The sequence below is a fragment of the Silurus meridionalis genome, chromosome 5 (assembly GCF_014805685.1).
Source record: "Silurus meridionalis isolate SWU-2019-XX chromosome 5, ASM1480568v1, whole genome shotgun sequence".
NCBI classification, from domain to species: domain Eukaryota; kingdom Metazoa; phylum Chordata; class Actinopteri; order Siluriformes; family Siluridae; genus Silurus; species Silurus meridionalis.
The window spans coordinates 9,599,007-9,620,771 of record NC_060888.1 but is presented as its reverse complement, the minus strand read 5'-3'; positions in this window follow the sequence as shown (position 1 = coordinate 9,620,771).

Below are 21,765 nucleotides of genomic sequence, written 5' to 3'. Positions count from 1 at the left end.
GAAAAAAAAAAACACACTCACCTATGAAACATAGGAAAAAGAGATATGCCTTCATAATGCACTAGTTGCTAGAGGGTAAGAAAAAAATGCCTAGGTGCTTAATTCAGTTTACTGTATAGCTACTTAGCATTACTGCTTCAGGTGCTTTATCTGCATTTTCAGTTTACTGTATTTGCTTATAACTTTTTTTTATACTACAAAAATTAAATTCAATTTCACTTGAATCAGTTACAACACACTTGTTAGGATAATCACTTTTAAATGATCTGCATGTAATTTTTGAATATTCAAATAAATTCTAAAGCAATGATAAAGATTGTAATGAAACATTCAAACAAACCTGTGATCTCATAAAATAAAGTCCACCGTTGCAGTAGCTCTGTGTTTCTTTGCCAGCATTTGTGTTTTTATAAATGGTTTTCCTGGAGACCAACCCCTTAGGATACCAAATCCCTTATGTAAATCAGTTTCAAGTATCCAAAAAAATTTGTTTTGAGCAACAACTAAATATCCACAGATACTTGTTTATATATTTTTTCTATAAGACACAAGTCTGCATAAATCTACAAAACCAAAGTTAGTAAATGATAGTGTCTATGCCTTTGCATGCATTTAACTTTGACTTATTTTTTTTAGAATATCCTTTTAAGACTAAAAATGTTAAACATGCATAATGCAGATTTACTAAAAACATTTTAATTTTAATTCTGCCAATAATATAAAACATTTGCTAGAAAGGAAATGCAAAAAATTCATAACATAATATGTATAAGACAAACAAGTCCTACCTGCTCTTGTACACAACCTGTCATTGAAGTAATATAAACAAACAGATTCAAATAATTTAAATAGATTTTTTAACAAAGAAAAACCAACAACTATTGTTTTGCTTAACGCAAGCTCAAGATCAAGTTCAAGTTCAATGTATACTGTATTTCTTTTACTTTTTAAAGTATAAAGAATACAAAACAAAGTACAAGTGCACATATCAAAGGATTCTGTTAACTGAATGGGTAAATGTAAATGCAAGACTACTTGTGCATAATGTTCAGAACCTCTACAGTTATGTTTACAACTAAGTTGTATTTCACATAAAATAATCCTGTATCCTTCCACTTTCTGGACTTGTCTGATTCATCTTGATGCCCTGATAGAGTTCTCATCAACTGGCAATAGACTTTACATGTCACATAGTTCAAGATACAGTAGGTCTTGTAGTGAGTCTTCTCTTCTCTCAAGGTTTGTTGCTTATATCATCTCAAGGAGTTTTTCTTAGCAAAATTGCCTCTCGCTCATAATTAATATATATAATGAAACTTATAGATGCTAATTTATAAATGTTACATTTCTATAAAAAAAATAAATAAATAAATAAAAAATATAGGAGGTTCTTGTGATTGGTGATCACGGTAAATGGGTGCGTCGCCCCCTTCAGCCAGTGCCGCCACTCTTCCAGAGCCAATTTGATGGCCAGAAGTTTCTTTATTAGAGAAAGCAGGTATAGGTAATTAGTAGGAGGGAGAGGCTGAACAGGAGTGTTGAGTGCTAAAGGGAGGCGTAACTGGTGGTTCTCTGACAGACAAGAGTTAGAAAATCCCAAATGATGATGTTATTACATGACCTTGAGTTATGCAAAGATAGAATTAAACAAATTTTAATGTAAATGCATTTAAATGACTGGAAAAACAAGTAGATAAACTAACACATCTTACAAACATGGCTAAAAAAAATAAATAAATAAAAAATGCAATATAATATGAGTCATATTGTATATTCTCTCTCTCTCTCTGTCTCTCTCTTTTTTCTCAAACATACTATTATATAATACACATTTTAAAATCCATAGAGGGCCATTGGATAATGATTTTGTGTCAATTTGGGGTCAATATTTTTTAATCGGTCTTATTATGGAGCTCTTTCAAATGAATCGGGGAAGCTCATAAGCATTATTTAAAAGTGCACTAATATTTAAAGGCAAACTTACTTGGCACACTTGACTTTCTCTCTCTCTTTTTGTCATGACTTACTATAGATTCGTTTCCTGTGTTTCCACTTGCACTTCTAGCTTATTGTGTGTGTGTTCAATCCAATCTTACTCAATCAGCAACGCACCTGCCTCATCACAAATGGCATACAAAAACCTGAAGTCCGACTCTCACTCCTGACCAGGTCAGCTAAACACAGTCTCCTTTTATTCCTGCAACTCTTCATTTTAATAAAGCCTGTGTTATCTCCATAAATCTAATGAGTTCTGTTTGTGGGACTTCTACCTTTGTTAGTATCACAGAACAGGCCAACCACTATTTACATAACAGATTTAGAGCCCCAGCCCTCTGCTGTCTGTAGCCATGGCCCCCTCCTTGTCCTTGTGGATTATTAATATGTCATGTCATATATATAAATATCACTCTCTTTTCATCAGTGAACAGTTCATAACCTCAACAATAAAGAATGGACATTTGGTGTCACCCAGATGAGGATGTCACCCACAATAATGACATTAATACGTGACCTTCAGGTACAGAAATAAAACTGATGTAATCTTAATCTTAATTATTACGTTGATTTTCTTCAAGAGTTTGCTCATTTTTCTTCCAGACCTCTCAATCAATTTTGATAGAGTTATCCAGGGTAGTGCAAGTAAATGATGGGGTGCCACAAGGTTCAGTTCTAGGACCCCTGCTTTTCACAATATACATGCTTCCCTTGTGAAATATTACTATACTATTATATATAATATTACTATATATCTCATTGAAAACAGATGATACAGCTCAATTGGCTCAGATAACTGTGTCAAAAAATTAAAAGATTAGATGACTTATAACGTTCTAATATTATATTCTGATAAGACAGAGATTTTGCTCATCGGTTTAAAAACCAGTGCACAGAAGCTCCAGCATTTTAACCTGCATTTAGAAGGATGCACTGTACCTACTAGTTCAATAGTTAAAGACCTGGGAGTTATTTTAGACAGCAACTCGTCTTTTAAAAATCATATCAATCATATAACAAAACAACCTTTTTCCACCTTAGAAATATTGCTAAGCTAAGAAACATGTTGTCTATATCTGATGCAGAGAAGCTCATCCACGCATTCATGACCTAGTAAAAGTAGATGCGGACCCTGCAAACATCCCCAACCATCTAGAGACGTACCAGCGCCATTTGGATCCCACTTCATGTGGAGTTTGGACATTGGACCATATTGAGTGTTTAAAGGCTCTGGCATGGAGAAGCTGGTGTTGGATCTATGATGATCATAAATGTTGAGCTATTTTATGAGTTGCTCAGTAGCTCCTGATTCCATAATCTCAAATGACTGTACATTACTCATAAGCTTACATTCCGTTGCTCATGCTATTTCTCACTCTTTAGTGTTCTGTATTGATTAAAGATTTATAATCACACACTTGATATCACCCAAATGAGGATGGGTTCCCTTTTGAGTCGGGTTCCTCTGAGGTTTCTTCCTCATAACATCTAAGGGAGTTTTTCCTTGCCACAGTCGCCATTGCTGCTCATCAGGGATAAACACACATTGTTCACCTTAACTGTTAATTTCTGTAAAGCTGCTTTAAGACAATGTCTGTTGTGAAAAGCGCTATAGAAATAAACTTGCTTTGACTTGACTTAATGCAAATGTATTAAAATACTGGACAAACAGTGTAACCAAACAATAAACACATCTTACACATACTTTAAAAAGACAGGCAATCACTCATCAAAAATCTCCCTCTCTCTTTCACACACACACACACACACACACACACACACACACACACACACACACACACACACACACACACACACAGTGAGTGTGTGACTGTGTATAAACAGGAGCATGCACATCTATAACCACTTTTTCTCTTTCTCTTTAATATACTGTAGAGCCAGACAATGATGTTGCAGTCTAGCAGGGCTAGTTCTAGAGGCTTCATCTGGAAGCCCTAGCAAAATGTATATTGATGCCCCTGGCCTCCTTCCTTCCACCTTTTAGAATAAATAAAAAGCACTTAAAATATAAAAATATAATCTCTAACCTTCTTATTTTTACAAAACCTATTATCAGTACACTATAGTATATATTTACTTAAATGTGCAGGAATTTGTTACTAAACTGACCCACTATTTGAGACAATGAACATTTTTGCCCACTTTGTTCATATCCAGCATAATGTATGCTGAAATTATGCTGAATATGGATATAATCTCCCCTCCTATTGAATTAATATAGACTATAGCTTTAGAAATATAGATCATATTATCTATTGCATTTAAATACCCCAAATATGCACTATATAACCAAATCAACAGTGGAAGTAAAGGAGACAAACTATTAAGCAGAAAGTATAGTTAACTTCTTCAATTGTATTTGTATGTTTAAATAGTATTTATTCGGTAAACGCAACAGCACAACTTATTTAAAAACTAAAAAGAGTAAGTGTGAAGTAGGCTATAACGATAATTTCAACATCACCGAAAAGACATACAGACAGTTGAAGTACATTTGAAAATAATAAAAAATGCTCTAATGTAGCTTTTCTTATTTGTAAACTTTTACTTTTACTTTAATATTTTTAACGTCATCACGGCGCTTGTGTTGTTTGAACTCAGAATAAAACGACTGTAAATAATGAACCATTTTCAAATGGTACTGACGCAAATCAGCATGAATAAAGCTCAGTTTATTATAGCTTCACGTTTAGTCAGGTCAGTTTGCAGAAAAGTTGGATTTTGTTCATCAACTGTTCTCAGTCTCTTCATGCCTTCAAAGGGTGGGAACCTACATTTGAACGGTGATATTAACTGGTTCAACTTCAGGTGAGTGACAATTATTTATATCCAATGGACAAAAAGCCTAGTCTTATGCTGTCTGTCTTGATTGGTGAATTAGTGAAAAAGCTTGTTACGATTATAGAGACCCCCATCCCAAAGCCCTAGGCAATTACCTGTAAATTAATTACACCAGTTGTTTCAGAAGGGAAGGGCAAAAATCCCAGAAAAACAGAAGACCAAGAGTTTGTTTTAGCAATTAAACTAAGTGTAAGCCTGTGTCCTACTTATAAACCTTGTTAATATGATTTGGAACACATTTAAATATAAGTATGCTGTTGTGGAATCTATTTCATCCATATACTGTACAGTAGTGTCTGCTTCCAAGTGCAACCTTTTTTAAAAAACATAACCCATTTAAAGCACATAAAAAACATAGACTTATTGGCGTGGAAGATGAAATTGTGGAAATGTTGCATATTATGTCAACAAATGTGTCATTATTAAGCACAATTTCATTTTCCTCTTGTTTTAAGGGGGAACATCATATTACTAATGTTACTACATATCACTTACACTTCATTTTATTTTTACTAATTACATTTAATATACATTACACATTTTGTAGATTTACCATACCATTTACCAAAACTTAAAACTGTGAAAAATCATGAAGATTTATGAGATATAACCAGGTGAGAGTTGACTTTCTTAAACAAAATCAAATGAATAGATTTTCTTAACAAACAACAAGCACCGTCTGTACATCTACTGTACACAAGTAAACACAACATACAGTTTTTAAATTTAGGTTTTTATTATCAAGGAAAATAAAATCTAAAACTACCTGGCCATGTGTGAAAAAATGCCCCTAAACCTAATAACTGGCAGCAATCAGGCGTTTGCGATAACTTGCAATGAGTCTGTTACAGTGTTGTGGAGGAAGTTTGTCAAAAGGACAGTTATAGTGTTAACCCATGGTGCTGGTGTTGATGAATGTAGACATCTGGGAAAGAAATCTTTTCCCTGAAGTAGTCAAAACCAAATCAAATGTGGGGTGGTTAGTAGTGCACCTGGTTTTATGGACAATAAATATTAATTTAAAGATCAGGTTATTGCTCAGTGTGATGCCCATATATTTTATAAAGTTTATCATTTCAATATCTTCTCTTCAAATAATTATAAAAATTGGGATTTTGTTAAGGTGCAAAGAAATTTTCTTTAAATACGAGATAAGGTATAGGTCTCGTCGCAAGGTTCAGAAGCACACCTCTCTTGCGGTGGGGGCTGCTATTTTAGATTATAGATAGTAGATTTCTATACAAACAAAATATCAACAAAATTTATGAGACATAAACAAGTTGTATCTGTTCTTTTATACAGCCAATCATTGACATCTCTCAGACACCTTAAAACCTGTCAGTAGAACTTGCTACTGGCAGTCGGGCCCCTGGGAACAAATTCCCAATACATGTAAAAGAAAATATGGGAATGCACTTGGTTGAGCTGCAGACCTGCCTCGTCTTATTTAGATTATGAACATGATGGGCTCTCCACTGTGAAGACTTCATCTCAAGGTTGTATCCGTGCACCCATGTTTCATCACCGCTATTGATACTTAACATGAAGGAGGGGTTATTCATAGCATTCTGATGGAGTTCTTGGTAGACTTTGATGCTGTATACCTCTGTTCCAGCAGCCTGGGGACAAACTTGAGAGCAAAACGGCATGTTCAAATCACAGTTGAGGATTGCCTGGATTGTTGTATATGAGACACCAACAATGGCAGCAATGTTGTGGATGGTTTTCCAATGACCATCATGCATAAGTTGCCAAAAAGTTATGACATATACGGGGGGTTGAGCTTGTTGAAGGCCTTCCTAATCTTTTGTGGTGCTCCAGTGATGATCTTTCACACGTGCCCCTCAAAATACCTCAAATGACTCATTGCGGCATCGCTGTAAGTCAAGTGTATGTCGTCAATTTGCTACGTTTATTAAATAAATTTATTTCACTGTGCTTAAACTTTATAAAAAGTGTGTAATATGTGAAAAAAGTGTTTCTTTCTCTAATTTTTCATTTTTATATTGATACCCTTCCTTGTTTTAAATAAATAAATTACATGGCAATTAAAAATGTAATTTCACATTGGCCAGTAGGCGTCACTGTGGGATCCTTTCAAACAGGCCAGCACATACACTTTGTTAGTTCTTTATTTGGTGGTGCTGATTCTTTTGTTTTTGTTTTGTTTTTGTTTTGTTTTGTCTAAAATTAATCAAATCTCAAAATATGTTTTACAATTTAGGTCAGCTTTAATGTGCAGAGACAATTTTACCCAGTCCCCATTGTTGCCTATATTGCACTTGAAGTCAAAGTGGTCCTTTAAATATGGCCAGGGGTTTGAATTTAATGGCATTTTGCTTTCAGCTGGGTCTGTATTATTAGTGTCCAGGGACACTGCTAGGGTTTCTGGGTCCCCTGGGTAATGTGTAGAAAGAAATGTATTTATATATTTATATAATATTTGTATAATTACCTTAAACAGCGACAGGATCATTGAATCAGTGATTTGAACTTGAGAACCAAATAATTTCTGGTTGTGAATCATCAATCATCAATTTTATTAATTTGTAATTGATATATAAATAATAAATAAATAAATAATAGTAAACAAATACATTTAAATGTATTTATTATATATATATATATATATATATATACAGTGGAACCTCGGGTTACGAGTTTAATTGGTTCCATCACTTTACTCTTAACCTGAAAAGCTCGTATCCCGATACAAATTTTCCCATAAGAATGAATAGAAACTTCGGTAATTCGTTCTGGACACCCAAAAAGTGTTTCTTAAAAAAAAAATAATGCCAATATTCACTAATATTATTTACTTTTAACATGTTATATTGAAATCGTATCATATAAAAACATATAAACATATAAAAAATAAATCTTTAAATGGTACCTTACCTTTAAGAAGTCTCGCTGCGTGCATGATGGAGCGGCGTCCGTGAAGCGGGAGGAGGAGAGTTATTGTTTGGAAGGAGAATTTCCATCAGGCTACTTTGTTGGCGGCATGGTGATAGGAATACGTACAGTATTTAAAGTTCAGTAATTCCACACTGTTAGCGCGACGAGCGGATGTGTATGTGCTGCACGAGAGCGCAGCGAGAGCACGTGGCGATACGTAAAAAACTAACCTGCCTGCGATTTTTCCGTGCGCAACACTCGTATCCTAAAAAATTTCTCGTAACTAGAGGCAACATTTTTTATGAACTGCGATTCGTAACCTGAATTATACGTATGCCGGGGCGTTCGTAACCCGAGGTTCCATATATAATCACAGCTGGAACCAAATTCCAATAAACCTGATTCTGATATCTTTCAGCTTCTCCCATCAGGAGTCACCACAGCAGACCATCCGCATGTTTGATTTTGCACGTTTTTACGCTGGATGCCCTTCCTATAGCAAACCCTCCCCATTTATCCGGGCTTGGGCCCGAAACTAAGGCTTGTGCAACCCTAATGGCTGGGGTTGGTTCCCTGACCAGGGATCGAACCCGGGGCCGCAGCAGTGAGAGCGCCGCATCCTAACCACTAGACCACCAGGGAGCCATTCTGATTCTGATATATATTTATAAAAATAAATAAATAAATAATAGTAATTTATCATTCCTTTTGCTTGATTGCATGAAAATACATTTTGGAAATACTGTTTCAACTTCCAGTGGATAAACATTGCGGTGAGTAACTGAATTTCTATTTTTTGTATAGCTTCACATGAGCTCGCCTCAGTATCTTAACACAGAACTTGAAACACAAATCAATAAAAAAATGGATGATTAGCTGACCTCTTGTCTTGCTCTCTCCTCTTTTTCAAGTTTTTCTTTTCCTCGTTTGGCATACAGATTTTTTCTGCACTGTTCTTGTGGTTTGCATCTACCTCATGTGCGACGAGTCAGAACAGAATTGTCTATGACTATAAGACCGAACGATGACCGTCACCACTGTCTTATCCTGAATGACGCCATTCTTCTGCCTATTCTTAAGACCTAATAACAACAATGTCAGGTGCCTGACCTGGTTGCCTGTATAGTATAACATCTAAATGGACCAACCACTTCCTCCTGCCAGGAATGCCCCAAGTGACAAGGGTAGGTGTTGGTAATTTTTCGGTCTCATAGATCCATAGTTATGGACATAACTTACAATCTATCTCAAACTCACTAAGACCGTCACCACACTCTTATCCTGTATAACTAATACCAAAAATCATGAGGAAAAAGTATAATTTCCCCTCCCTAATAACTTAACAGGTGATAAAACAGCAGACCTTTATATACCTTAATAAAACCTTTATATACCTTTCAGCATTCATAGTGCCTCCCAAAACATGCAAGCTGCCCATACTGTGTGCACTTATGCACCCCCATACCATCAGAAAAGCTGGCTTTTGAACCAAACACTGATAACATGCTGGAAGGTCCCCCTCCTCTTTAGTCCAGAGGACACAGCATCTGTCATTTCTAACAAGAATGTCAAAATGGGACTCGTCTGACCATAGAACACTTTTCCACTTTGAAACAGTTTATTTTAAATTAGCTTTGGCCCACAGGACACGGCACTGCTTCTGGACTATGTTTACATATTTCTTTACCGACCATATTCCTGGGCCCATTTAGTAATGTCAGTGACACAATCATGCCAATTAGTGATGCAGTGTCATCTGAGGGCCCAAAGACCATGGGTATCCAACAACGGTCTTCGGCCTTGTCCCTTACCCATCAAGATTTCTCCAGTCTCTCTGAATCTTTTGATGATATTATGTTCTGTAGATAATGAGATTTGCAAAGTCTTTGCAATTTGACGTTGAGGAACGTTGTTTTTAATGTATTACACAATCTTTTTATGCACTTGTTCACAGATTGGAAAGCCTCTGCCTATCGTAATTTTGAGAGACTCTGCCTCTTTAAGACAGCCCTTTTATAGTTAATCATGTTACTGACCTGATGTCAATAAAATGTATTAGTTGCTCGAATTTTTTTGCTATTTAAAAATATTTCAGCGCTCTGTTGCCCCATGGCAACTTTTTGAGACCTGTAACAGGCATCAAACAGTGTAAACATTTTCAGTTTAAACATTTGTTACGTCCTCTATGCTCTATTATGAATAAAATATTGGCTCATGTGGTTTGAAGGATCTTTCTTGTAATGAGCATCTGACACTCCATTGAAGCAAATTTTTATTTCCACTTTGCCTAAGACACAAGTCTAGACAGAGAGACACACAGAGTCAATGGAATTGAAATTTCCTTTTTTCATATGACAGAGGTCACAACAGAGATATGAAACATTCCCGTAGAAGGCTTGTGATTATATTATTTGATGGATTCTTGGCACAATTGGTGCATAATTAAATGAAACATACTACAAAAGACACCCAGACCTGTTGAGCAGCTACAATTCTGTATTAGACACATATGAGACTTGAACAATTTTTATAAGAAAATTGCTAGAGACAATCTTTATTTTAAATCTTTCAATCATGCAACACAATTACTACAAAAGGAATACAGTGGACTACATCTCTAAAAAAATACATCTACGAGAAGAAAACATGTCAGTACAGTTTTAAATTCATACAAAGATTTTTAATTGGATTTTTATTTTACAAATCAATCAGTGGCCTGGCTATAATTGGCACTGGCATGAAGAACACTATTTAGACACTATTCTGGTATGACATGTCAGCCTTACAATCAAATCCCTCAAGCATTCTGTCTCTGTTTATGGCAAAACTTTACACTGACACTTAAAACTCTACTTTTACTTTTGCCAAGCTGCCACTCTTGGGCTCTTGAGCAAGGCCTTAATCCTCTGTGCTCCAGGGGTGCTGGATCATGGCTGACCCTGCGTTCGGACCCCAGCTTTCAAGAAAGTTGGGATATGCAAAGAAAGAATTTCACTGTGCTGAAATGTATATATAACAAATAAAGTATATTCTATTCTATTCTATTTTATTATGGCTCTCTTCTAAATCTAAATGAAACGAAAGAAATGTATCATTTATTTTTATCTTTATAAATTTGGAAACCATATTAACATTGAAATTTTAAATGTAGTTAATTTTTTTACTGACACTTATGAAATCATGCATTTAGTAAACTTATAGTGGGGTTTTCTGAAAGTAATCTTACTTTTCTTAAGAATAAAACAAAAAATATTTTGCCTCTAATAGATCAAATCTTCATGCAATAAGTGCTGGAAACATTTATTTTTATTCTGATAAAATAAATACTATATATATATATATATATATATATATATATATATATATATATATATATATATATATATATATATATATATATATCTATTAACTACAAAAGAAATCCTAAATAAGAAAAGAAGATTTATTTAATCTATAAATACAACCATCAAAATACAAAATATACAATACAACCATCACCTACACAAAGAGTAATCAATGTAAATTATATTTTAAGTGCATTAAAATAGATAAATAATAATAAAAGATAATTTTAGTGGTTGACTTTATTATGCTCACTATGATTAACTGTGTACTATAGACAAATGGTCTAAATAGCAGAACTAGCATCTGGGGTTAAATATTTTTCCAAACTCTTTCCATTTGAAAACAAAACACAAAAAAAAATCAACTAAAACCACTATGTTTAAATTGCAAGCACACACTCTGATATACTACCGTAATATCCGGACTATAAAGCGCTCCCTTATTTGACAAATATTTTTATTTTTAACATAAATAAGCCTACACAGTCTACACTGAAACTAATTAACTTTACACAGGCTTTAACAAAAGACACTAAATGCAGTATGATGCGCTTCTATTAGGAGCATAGCGGTATTTTGGGAATCGCCTGCCACTGCATTCTTCCGGTATTACTGCGTGTGTGGAGACCGAGGATTATGTCCTTTTTATTTTCTAATGCTTATTTCTAAGTTTCTTTGACTAACCCATAACTCTGTTGCCAAGAAAAATAAAAAAGCACGAGTTTTGGAAACCTGTCTGTGCTTATATGATTTCTGTTGTAACTGGAGTTAGTGAGCTATCCCTTAACCCAGACTCAACACGTTACAACGGCTTGTATCTAAACAGTAGGCGACCAAGAAAGTCATTGTTCACTGTCTTCCTCCTTTCTTTTACAACTACAGTGGTACCTTGACCTACAAGTGCATTAATGTACGAGTTTTCCGAGGTACGAGCGGTCACTCGGTCGATTATTTTGCTTTGGTACGCGAGCAAAAAATTGAGGTACGAGCTCGAGACGCCGCTGCTAGATGGCAAAGCGAAGCCAGAAAGCGAAGATTTTGACGAAAATTAAGATAAGCAAAGAAGAAAAAGTTAAAATTTAAAAGTTTAGGGATACGTAGTGTACAGGAGTGATAGGAAAAAACAAGTTTTCCCTCCGCCTCCACTTATCGCCTCTACCCCCTTCCACACACACACACACACACACACACACACACCACCGGCGTTTTCGTTAGCTCAAGTCGTCTCATCTCCAAGAAAATTCCCAGAATAAAACCTTATTATATCTTTACATACTCTTTCTATTATGTTTTTTATACAAAATTTGTTATTTAGAAATGTATTTTCCAATTTAATAACATGAAACATAAAAACGGGGTGTCATTTTGAGGGTTGGAACGGATTAATGCCATTTTAAGTATTTTCAATATGGAAAACTGATTTGATGTGCGAGCAAATTGAGATACGAGCTCGTCTACGGAACGAATTAAACTCGTAGGTCAAGGTACCACTGTATTTCTCTCAGGAGTTTATCTTTTGTCATCGTCGTGCGCCACCGGTGGAAGGTTGTTCTCCCGATGCCGTGCAGCTCAGAACGCAGGTGAAGTGCGTTTTTTCGTTTCCGTTCAGAAATTTCATTGTTCAAATTTTTTGTCGCTCAGTTTTTTGGCTTGAAGTTTGTGAAACCGGGAAAAACCCAGGAAAAATCCATAAATTAGCCACTTCGTTGTTTAAGCCGCGGGGTTCAAAACATGGAAAAAAAGTAGCGGCTTATAGTCCGAAAAATATGATACGTCGTTCAAAACATTGAATGTCAAGCACACATGCACAGGTAGATGTGTAAACATATAGGCTACAGGAAATCAACTAAGTTTGCTTGAAATATTTATAGGAAATTTGGAAATTTAGGCATTGTTCACTATAGGTTTTGATATGTTTGTATGTACATTTCTGCATATGTAAGAACAGTTTTTCAATAAATTGTGGGAGGTACTTATTATTTTTCATAAAGTTTTTTATTTTCAGAAATAAATGTACTAGGAAAGCTTTTGTACTGAGAAGAAAAGCGTATTTATTAGTATATATCATCCATGCAGGTTTGAGCTTAAAATATTACTTATTACTTTATATTATTATATTATTCTTTTTAAATATTTTGCTCATTTTTAGTGACAGGTCCCAATAATTCCAAAGTGCATTGTATACACACATGGTAGGCTAGATGGCCTAGAATAAATGAAGGTTTTTCAATAATGGAATTCAGTGTCATTAAAAAGTATAATTTTTTAATAATAGAAACCAAGCAAATAAAAATTAACTCACCATTGTAACATATAAAGGGAAAAAGGAGTGTGCAAGGGTAATCCCACCAATTTCCATAAGGGCCTGTCAGACAACAATTTGCATTCGCACCCAAATTGTCAGGTTTTCCAGAGGCCCAACTTGAAAAAGTATTTTTCAGTGGGACATCAGGAGAGGACCAACGCCAGCTGTTGACATCATTGTACAAGCCAACCAGGCAACATCTGTCAGGCCTTCACTTGCCAAAATGTTCTTTAATTTTAACCAGTCAAGATAACTTTCAATTGTAGCCAGGTCATCGTATGTTTCCCTGCAGTAATTCTGTGCAACTGGCCATGCCACCTTAGACTTAATTAGATGATACTTGTGAGATACAGGCTGCAGAAGTGAAAGAATAAATGGAACAACACCTGCAGAAAATTTTACAAATAATACACAGCAGGTAATTTATGTCGTAGCCATCATACATAAAATTAAAGCAAATAAGTTATTGTTAATTTATTAACACCAATGTCAATAGCAAGATTATGTAACAATATCGTCTGTAGGTTACGAACATAAACCTAGTTCCCCGAGGGAACGAGACGCTGCGTCGAAACGTGTTCCCAAAGCGTTTCGACGCAGCTCGAGTTCCCGAAGGGGAACTGAAAATGTGAGAATGTGAGAATAAAAAAATTATGAATGCACACTTACCTGTCAAACACAGGAGAAAGAGGAAGAGTTTCACCATAACCTAATAAATGAGTAATTCTAAGAAGAAAAGAGAAAAAACAAGCGTGTTTTTGTGTGTGTGTGTGTGTGTGTGTGTGTGTGTGTGTGTGTGTGTGTGTGTGTGTGTGTGTGTGTGTGTGTGTGTAAATGTTGTAAGTGTTACTAAATTGCTTTTATCAGTAAACTAAATAAACAAAATACAAATTTGAATCAAAACAGTATTTGGTGTGACTACCGTTTGACTTTCATTTCTTACTTTGCACAGTTTGTACACTTATACAAAGTCAGGGATTTTGAAGGAATCAGGTATAAGATTAACCAATTACACCAAGCACGATTCGATGATCATCAATTTGATGTGTATGCTGCAACACAGTCATTAACTAAAATTGAAACACCTGAATTCTGGTTTTCAGGCTTGAATTCTGTTACTAAAATGAGGTTTTGGAAGATATTTTTATTTCACAGGTCATACACCATGGCAGGACTGAGTTACAACAAAACACAAGGTAGTTATACTGTATCAAAAAGATTACTTACAGGCAAAGATTTTAAAGCAGACTTGGGTTTCAAGATGTGCTGTTCACGCTAATTTGAAAACGCAGTAAGAAACAGGCGATGTTGAGGACCATCAATCCTTTTGTTGGGCAAACAACTAAATGCTCTTCAACATCAGAAGGAACACCTACCACAAATCTTCTGTACTGAACTGGTCAGTGTTGCAGTGTGACTGTCACAATGTCTTATATTCTTTTTTAATTAAATGTTGCGCATGTGCACCTAATTTTATGTCTTATTTTTGTATATTTCTGTGTTTTGTTTTGTTTTTTGATTGTTTTTTATTTGTGTTGTCTTATCATAGCATTTTGGTCCTGAAGAAATGATGTTTGATTTCATTATGCTCTGGCCCCATCGCAATGGGACATGGCGATGTAGCCTACAGCAGGTTATGGTCGCTGAACTGCTGGATGTCCGAGTGGTGCTCCAAAAATAATGTGGGCTTCATTAATAATTGGAGCATTTTTGAGGGCAAGGCTGGCCTGTTAGGGCGGGACGGTATCCATCCCACCCAGGAAGGTGCTGCTCTCGTTTCTTGTAGTATAGGTAATAGTCTCAAGTGACTGTCTAGAGCCAAGGCCAGGAAACAGACAGACAGGCTAAACCGATCGTCTGCTAGACGAGTCGTCACTCAGGATCCACCATATTGAGACTGTGTCTGTCCCCCGAGCAAAACCAAAATATAAGAATTATCAGAAAGTCTGTTTAAGTAACCTGATTAACATTAAATTAAATAGGACTGAACGCACAGCCAGCACCTCTGATCTAAAGATAGGATTGTTGAATATTAGATCTCTCACGCCAAAAGCACTGACTATAAACGAAATTATTACCGACCAGGAGTTTAATATAATGTGTTTGACAGAAACATGGATTAAAATGAATATGTAGCATTAAATGAGGCGAGTCCTCCTGGGTATAGTTACATACACCAACCCCGTCTAAATGGCAGAGGAGGTGGAGTAGCAGCTATTTATAATAATAATCTAAACGTCACACAAAAGACTAAACAAAAATGTAAAACATTTGAAGTTCTTTACACCAACATAAAATATTCAGTGTCCGAAAGCAGGTCAAGTCAGTTAATTTCACTAATTATTATTTATAGACCCCCAGGGCCCTACTCTGATTTTCTGATAGAATTTGCAGATTTCATTACAAATGTAGCTACTTCTTTAGACAAAGCATTAATTGTTGGTGACTTTAATATTCATTTTGATAATCAGGAAGACTCCTTAAGAGCAGCAGTTGTGTCCATTTTAGATTCAGTTGGAATTAATCAGAATGTTATAGGACCCACTCATAGTGGTGGACACACTCGATTTGTTGTTAACATTTGGATTAAAATAAAAACTTAGTCATAATTCCACAGTCTGAAGCTATTTCAGACCGTTATCTAATCTCGTTTAAAATTTGCCTAAGTCATTGCATTTCTACCTCACCACGCTACAGTGTTAAGCGTACTTTCACGTCAGCTACAGCAGCGCGTTTTATTAATAATCTTCCCGAAATTACAATATTAGATAGATCTCCGTCAGACCCCGCAGAGCTCGACTGGGCCACTGAACATCTAGAAACAACGTTACGTTACACTCTAGATGATGTAGCTCCCCTTAAGACCAAAATGATCAGGGAGAAAAAATTAGCACAGTGGTATAATGATCATACGCGCACCTTAAAACAGACCACTCGAAAATTAGAACGTAAATGGCGTCAAACAAAATTAACAGTATTTCAAATAGCATGGAAGGAGAGCCTCTAAATTATAGAAAATCTCTTAGTGCTGCTAGATCAGCATATTTCTCCACCCTCATAGAAAATAACAAGCATAATCCTAGATTTTTATTCAGCACGGTAGCAAAATTAACAGGGAATAAAAGCACTGCACTAACATGCACACCATCATTAGGTAGTAATGATTTCATGAACTTTTTTAATAATAAAATTGAAAACATCAGGCAAGAAATCCAGGCGGTTAATATAAATCCAAATTATTTTACAAGTAACCCTGTAGACAGCAGTGTCATTATAGCAGACAATCAACTACAAAGCTTCACTCCTATTCATGAGAATGACTTAATTTCATTAATCTCCTCATCAAAATCATCAACCTGCATTCTCGATCCCTTGCCTACTAGTTTCTTTAAACAGATAGCTCCAGAGGTAATCAAACCTGTTTTAAAATAATTAACTCTTCCATTAGCACTGGTTATGTACCTAAATCCTTCAAACTGGCAGTTATCCACCCCCTTATTAAGAAACCTGACCTTGACCCATGTCAGTTGTCCAACTACAGACCGATATCAAATCTCCCCTTTATATCCAAAATTTTAGAAAAGGTTGTAGCACAGCAGTTATGCTCACACCTACTTATGAATAACATTTTTGAAATGTATCAGTCAGGATTTCGCCTCATCATAGCACAGAGACGGCGCTAGTTAAGGTGGTAAATGACCTGTTATTGGCCTCTGATCAGGGTTTTGTCTCCTTACTTGTTTTGCTCGACCTTAGTGCAGCTTTTGACACCATTGATCACACTATACTGCTTGCTAGACTTGAGAACGTTGTAGGAATAAAGGGAACAGCTCTCTCTTGGCTCAGGTCTTATTTGACTGATCGCTATCAGTTTGTGGATGTAAATGGTGAGTTCTCCACACTCTATGAGGTAAAGTTTGGTGTTCCTCAAGGATCTGTCTTAGGCCCACTGCTTTTCTCTGTATATATGCTGCCTCTTGGTGAAATCATTCATAAACATGGGATTCGCTTCCATTGCTATGCTGATGACACACAGCTGTATATTTCAGCAAAGCCAGATGAGCGAGATCAGCTAAACAGTGTTGAGAAGTGTGTAAAGGACATTAGACAGTGGATGCTTAATAACTTTCTTCTGCTCAACTCAGATAAGACGGAAGTACTTTTACTAGGACCACATGCAGCTAGAAGTAAACTTTCCGATTCGTAGCATCTCTGGATGGTGTTTCTGTTTCAGCATGTACGGCTGTCAAAGACCTTGGTGTGATTATTGACCCGAGTCTTTCCTTTGAGTCTCACGTGAATAATATCACCAGGATCGCCTTCTTTCACCTTAGAAATATTGCTAAAATTAGAAATATGATGTCGTTACAGGATGCAGAAAAACTAGTTCATGCTTTTGTTACTTCTAGATTAGACTAGACTGTAACGCTTTACTGTCTGGGTGTGCGAGTAAGTGCATAAATAAGCTTCAGTTAGTCCAGAATGCAGCAGCAAGGGTCCTCACTAGATCTAGGAAATACGACCACATCACCCCTGTTTTAATCAGTCTACACTGGCTCCCAATCAAATCTCGATTATGATTATAAAATATTACTACTGACGTATAAAGCACTTAACGGTCTCGCACCGCAGTATCTGAGTGAACTTCTGTACCAGTATGATCCTCCACGCCTACTTAGATCAAAAGGTGCTGGCTATCTGTTGGTTCCTCAAATAATGAAGACTACAGCAGAGGGCAGATCTTTCTCTTATAAAGCCCCACAGTTATGGAACAGCCTTCCAACCAGTGTTCGGGACTCGGACACAGTCTCAGTGTTCAAGTCGAGGTTGAAAACTTATTTATTTAGTCAAGCCTTTTATCAGTAGATTTTTCTTAGGTAAAGGCTCAGATCTGGAGGGAGCATGGATATAGAGTGTTTGGTGAACTAGTATATTTGTATGCTGTCGTCCCCTCACATTCACACGTTCACTCTGGTTTGTTGACGGTCGTGTGGTGGGTCGTCTCTTATCCCAGAGATCCCTCATGTCTGTGTTACCTTCTGGTTCTCCCTTTTAGTTATGCTGCCATAGCGAGGCACAGTGACATTAACTTTCATACACCAATAGGGACACTTAATAATCCATATCCTTCTCTCTCTCTCTCTCTCTCTCTCTCTCTCTCTCTCTCTCTCTCTCTCTCGGTCGAGTTAAACATGCTCCTGAGGTTCCAGTGACCACTGTTCCTGCCCCTCTCCCCTCCGTGGATCTTCACACTTCTGTGCAGCTTGGGTCGGTATCTCATCAACACCTTGGGTGGTTCCATTTAATTCCGGAGTAGAACGGGTGCTTTTGAGGACAGATTGGACAGTAGTTGGTGTCGGCGGTCTGAAGTGCAGTTTGCTTCTGATCGTCATTACTGTACCCCGCAACTTTGTATATCTGCTTCAAATGGACATTTGGTGCAACCCAGATGAGGATGGGTTCCCTCTTGAGTCTGCTTCCTCTCAAGGTTTCTTCCTTATGCCATCTCGGGGAGTTTTTCCTTGCCACAGTTGCTCATCAGGGACAAACTTACTTACAAAGAACATATTTACGTTTAATCACCACATTATCTGTGTAAAGCTGCTTTGAGACAATGTTCATTGTTAAAAGCGCTATACAAATAAAAATGAATTGAATTGAATTGAATTATAGACTGTACTTTATATGGTGGGAATGACAATAAAAGTGTTAGGCGAGGCACGGAGGCGGAAGCCGGAGTAACGGTAAACAAAAACTTTATTCAACAACAGGCAGAGCCAACACAAAAAGCACTCACAGCACTCGCGATAGTCCGTGAATATAATCCGAGGGGAGCTTCGGAAGAGAAGCGCAGCTGTGGAGTGTGCGAGGAGTCCAAAACAGAACGTACGTAGTGGGATAACTAGACGTACGAGCACACCGACATGAACCAACACAAACACGCACAAACATACAATAACGGATGCTGAGTGTGGGTGAATGAGGGGTTTATATTGGCGGTGTGATGAGTGAGTAGATGGGAGTCAGGTGTTCCCAATAAAGCCCGATTGCGAGCAGCTCTGTGCGGGCAGGGCACGCACGGGAGAAGGAGCGAGGTGCTTTGGGGAATGCCGAAGTCTGACAGCCGCCTAAGGGGGCGTGGCAGGGGGATTCCTGACCCCCCCTGACGCCCCAAACTCACAGCACGCCCGGCGGGCCAGGGCACTCGGAGGAGGGCCCCTCCAACCGCCCAGGGTCGAAGGGGACCCGGACGGAATCGCCACAGAGCCAGGAACAGCAGGGAAAGTCCTTGGCACAGACTAGAGGCAGAGAGACGTCCACCACAGAGACCCGGAGCAGAGCGACACCCTCAGTGAAGACCGGAGGCAGCGCGATGTCGTCCACTGAGCCTTGGAGCAGAACGACGCCCACTGCGGAGGCTGCAGGCGGATCGAGCGGATCTGACGCCGCCAGCCGGGATCTGACGCCGCCAGCCGGGATCTGAGGTGGCGCGACGTGCCCAGCAGAGGCAGGATGCGGAGAGACGCCTATCACGGAGGCCTGGAACTGACAGACGGTCCTGGTGACGACCCGAGGCTGGGCGGAGTCCTCGGCGGAGGCCTGGAGCTCGGATACGGCCACCACAGAGACCCGGAACGGGATGACGTCCCCGGCGGGGACCTGGAGCGGAGCGATGCCCTCAGCGGAGACCAGAGGCGGAGTGCTGCCCTCAGCGGAGACCTGGTGCGGAGCGACGACTTCGGCGGAGGCCAGAGGTGGAACGATGCTTCCGGTGAAGGATCGGGACCCAGCAGTGCCCCTTGTGGAGTCTAAAGGCCGAGTACCGTCCACGGCGGAGAGCAGTGACCGAGAGACGCCCTCCCTGGAGACCTGAAGTGGAGCGAAGCCCAAGGCGGAGACTGGGAACGGAACCACGCCCTCAGCGGAGACTGGCAGCTCCAGGGAGCTCAGGAGCGACCTGTCATCATCCAGGGAGCTTGGAGGCAGGATATCGCCGTGAAAGGGGTCCTGAGGCAAGCAGTCCCCGAGGGAGGAGCTCACGAGCGGGACGTCGCCATGGGAAGAGCTCGGGAGCGAGACGTCGCCGTGGGAGGAGCTCGGTGATGTGACCTTGTCTCCTGAGTGCTCGTGGGGCGAGCTGTCACCTTTTGGGAGACTGTGGGGCGAGCCGTCGCCTTCGGATGAGGCCAGGGGCAGTGGTTCGACGTCCCTTTCGCAGTCCCGGAGCTGAGGTAAGTGCTCTGGGGACCCCTTGGGCGAGGAGGAGGTCTGTAATGTAGCTTCGCCTTCTGAGTGCTGGTGAGGCATGCCGTCACCTCTTGGGAGACTGTGGGGCGAGCCATCGCCTTCTGATGAAGCCGGGGGCGGCGGTTCGACGTCCCTTTCGCAGTCTAGAGCCGAGTTGAGTGCTTCGGGATCCCCTTGGGTCAAGAGGTGTTCTCGGGGACGCGCTAGCGCGGAACTGGGCTCTCCTTGGGACGCTGAAGCGGAGCGGAACTCTCCCGGAAGTCCTGAGACAGAACCGAGTTCTCCTCGGGAATTGGGAGTGAAGCTGAGCCTTCTTTGGGGACCTGGAGCGAAGAGGAGCTCTCCTGGAGGCCTAGGAGCGGAGAGGAAGCCACCTGGAGACCCTGGAGCGGAGAGGAGGTCGCCTGGAGACCCTGGAGTGGAGGGAAGCTTGCCTGGAGACCCTGGAGCGGAGGGGAGATCGCCTGGAGACCCTGGAGCGGAGGGGAGCTCGCCTGGAGGTGATAGGACGAAGCCGCGCTCCTTTCAGGACTCTGGAGCGGAACGGAGCTCTCGGGGACTCTCTGGAGCGGGACCGAGCTCTCGGGGACCTGGAGCGGAGCTGGACCAACCCGAAGGTTCTGGAGCAGGATGGAGAACTCCTGGAGGTCCTGGAAGGAAACAGAGCCAGCCTGGATATCCTGGAGTACAGCGGAGATCCCTTGGAGGACCTTCGGCGGAGCGGAGCTGTCCTGGAGGGCCTGGAGCAGCGCGGTGACCTCCTGGAAACTCTGATGAGGAACGGCGTTCTCGGAAGCGGGGTAGAGGAGATGGAGATCAGCCGTGGTTATCCCGAGTCCCCTGATGAGAAGCTGGAGGAACCTGGCGCATGAGCTGACCTTGCCTTCAGTCATGCTCCACAGTTCTCTGGCAAGGGAGAGAGATTCCTCAGTCAGCAGAGACATGTGGAGCACGATTTTCGCTTCTTCTGTGGGATAACTGGCTGGATTCAACTCCATATATCGACCCACACTCTGTAAAAACTCCTCCATTCAGCTCTGTTGCCGGAGAAGCGAGCCGGGAGTCCTGTGACGTCATTGAGGGGGCGTGGCGCTGCCGAGCGTGCCCGAGAAG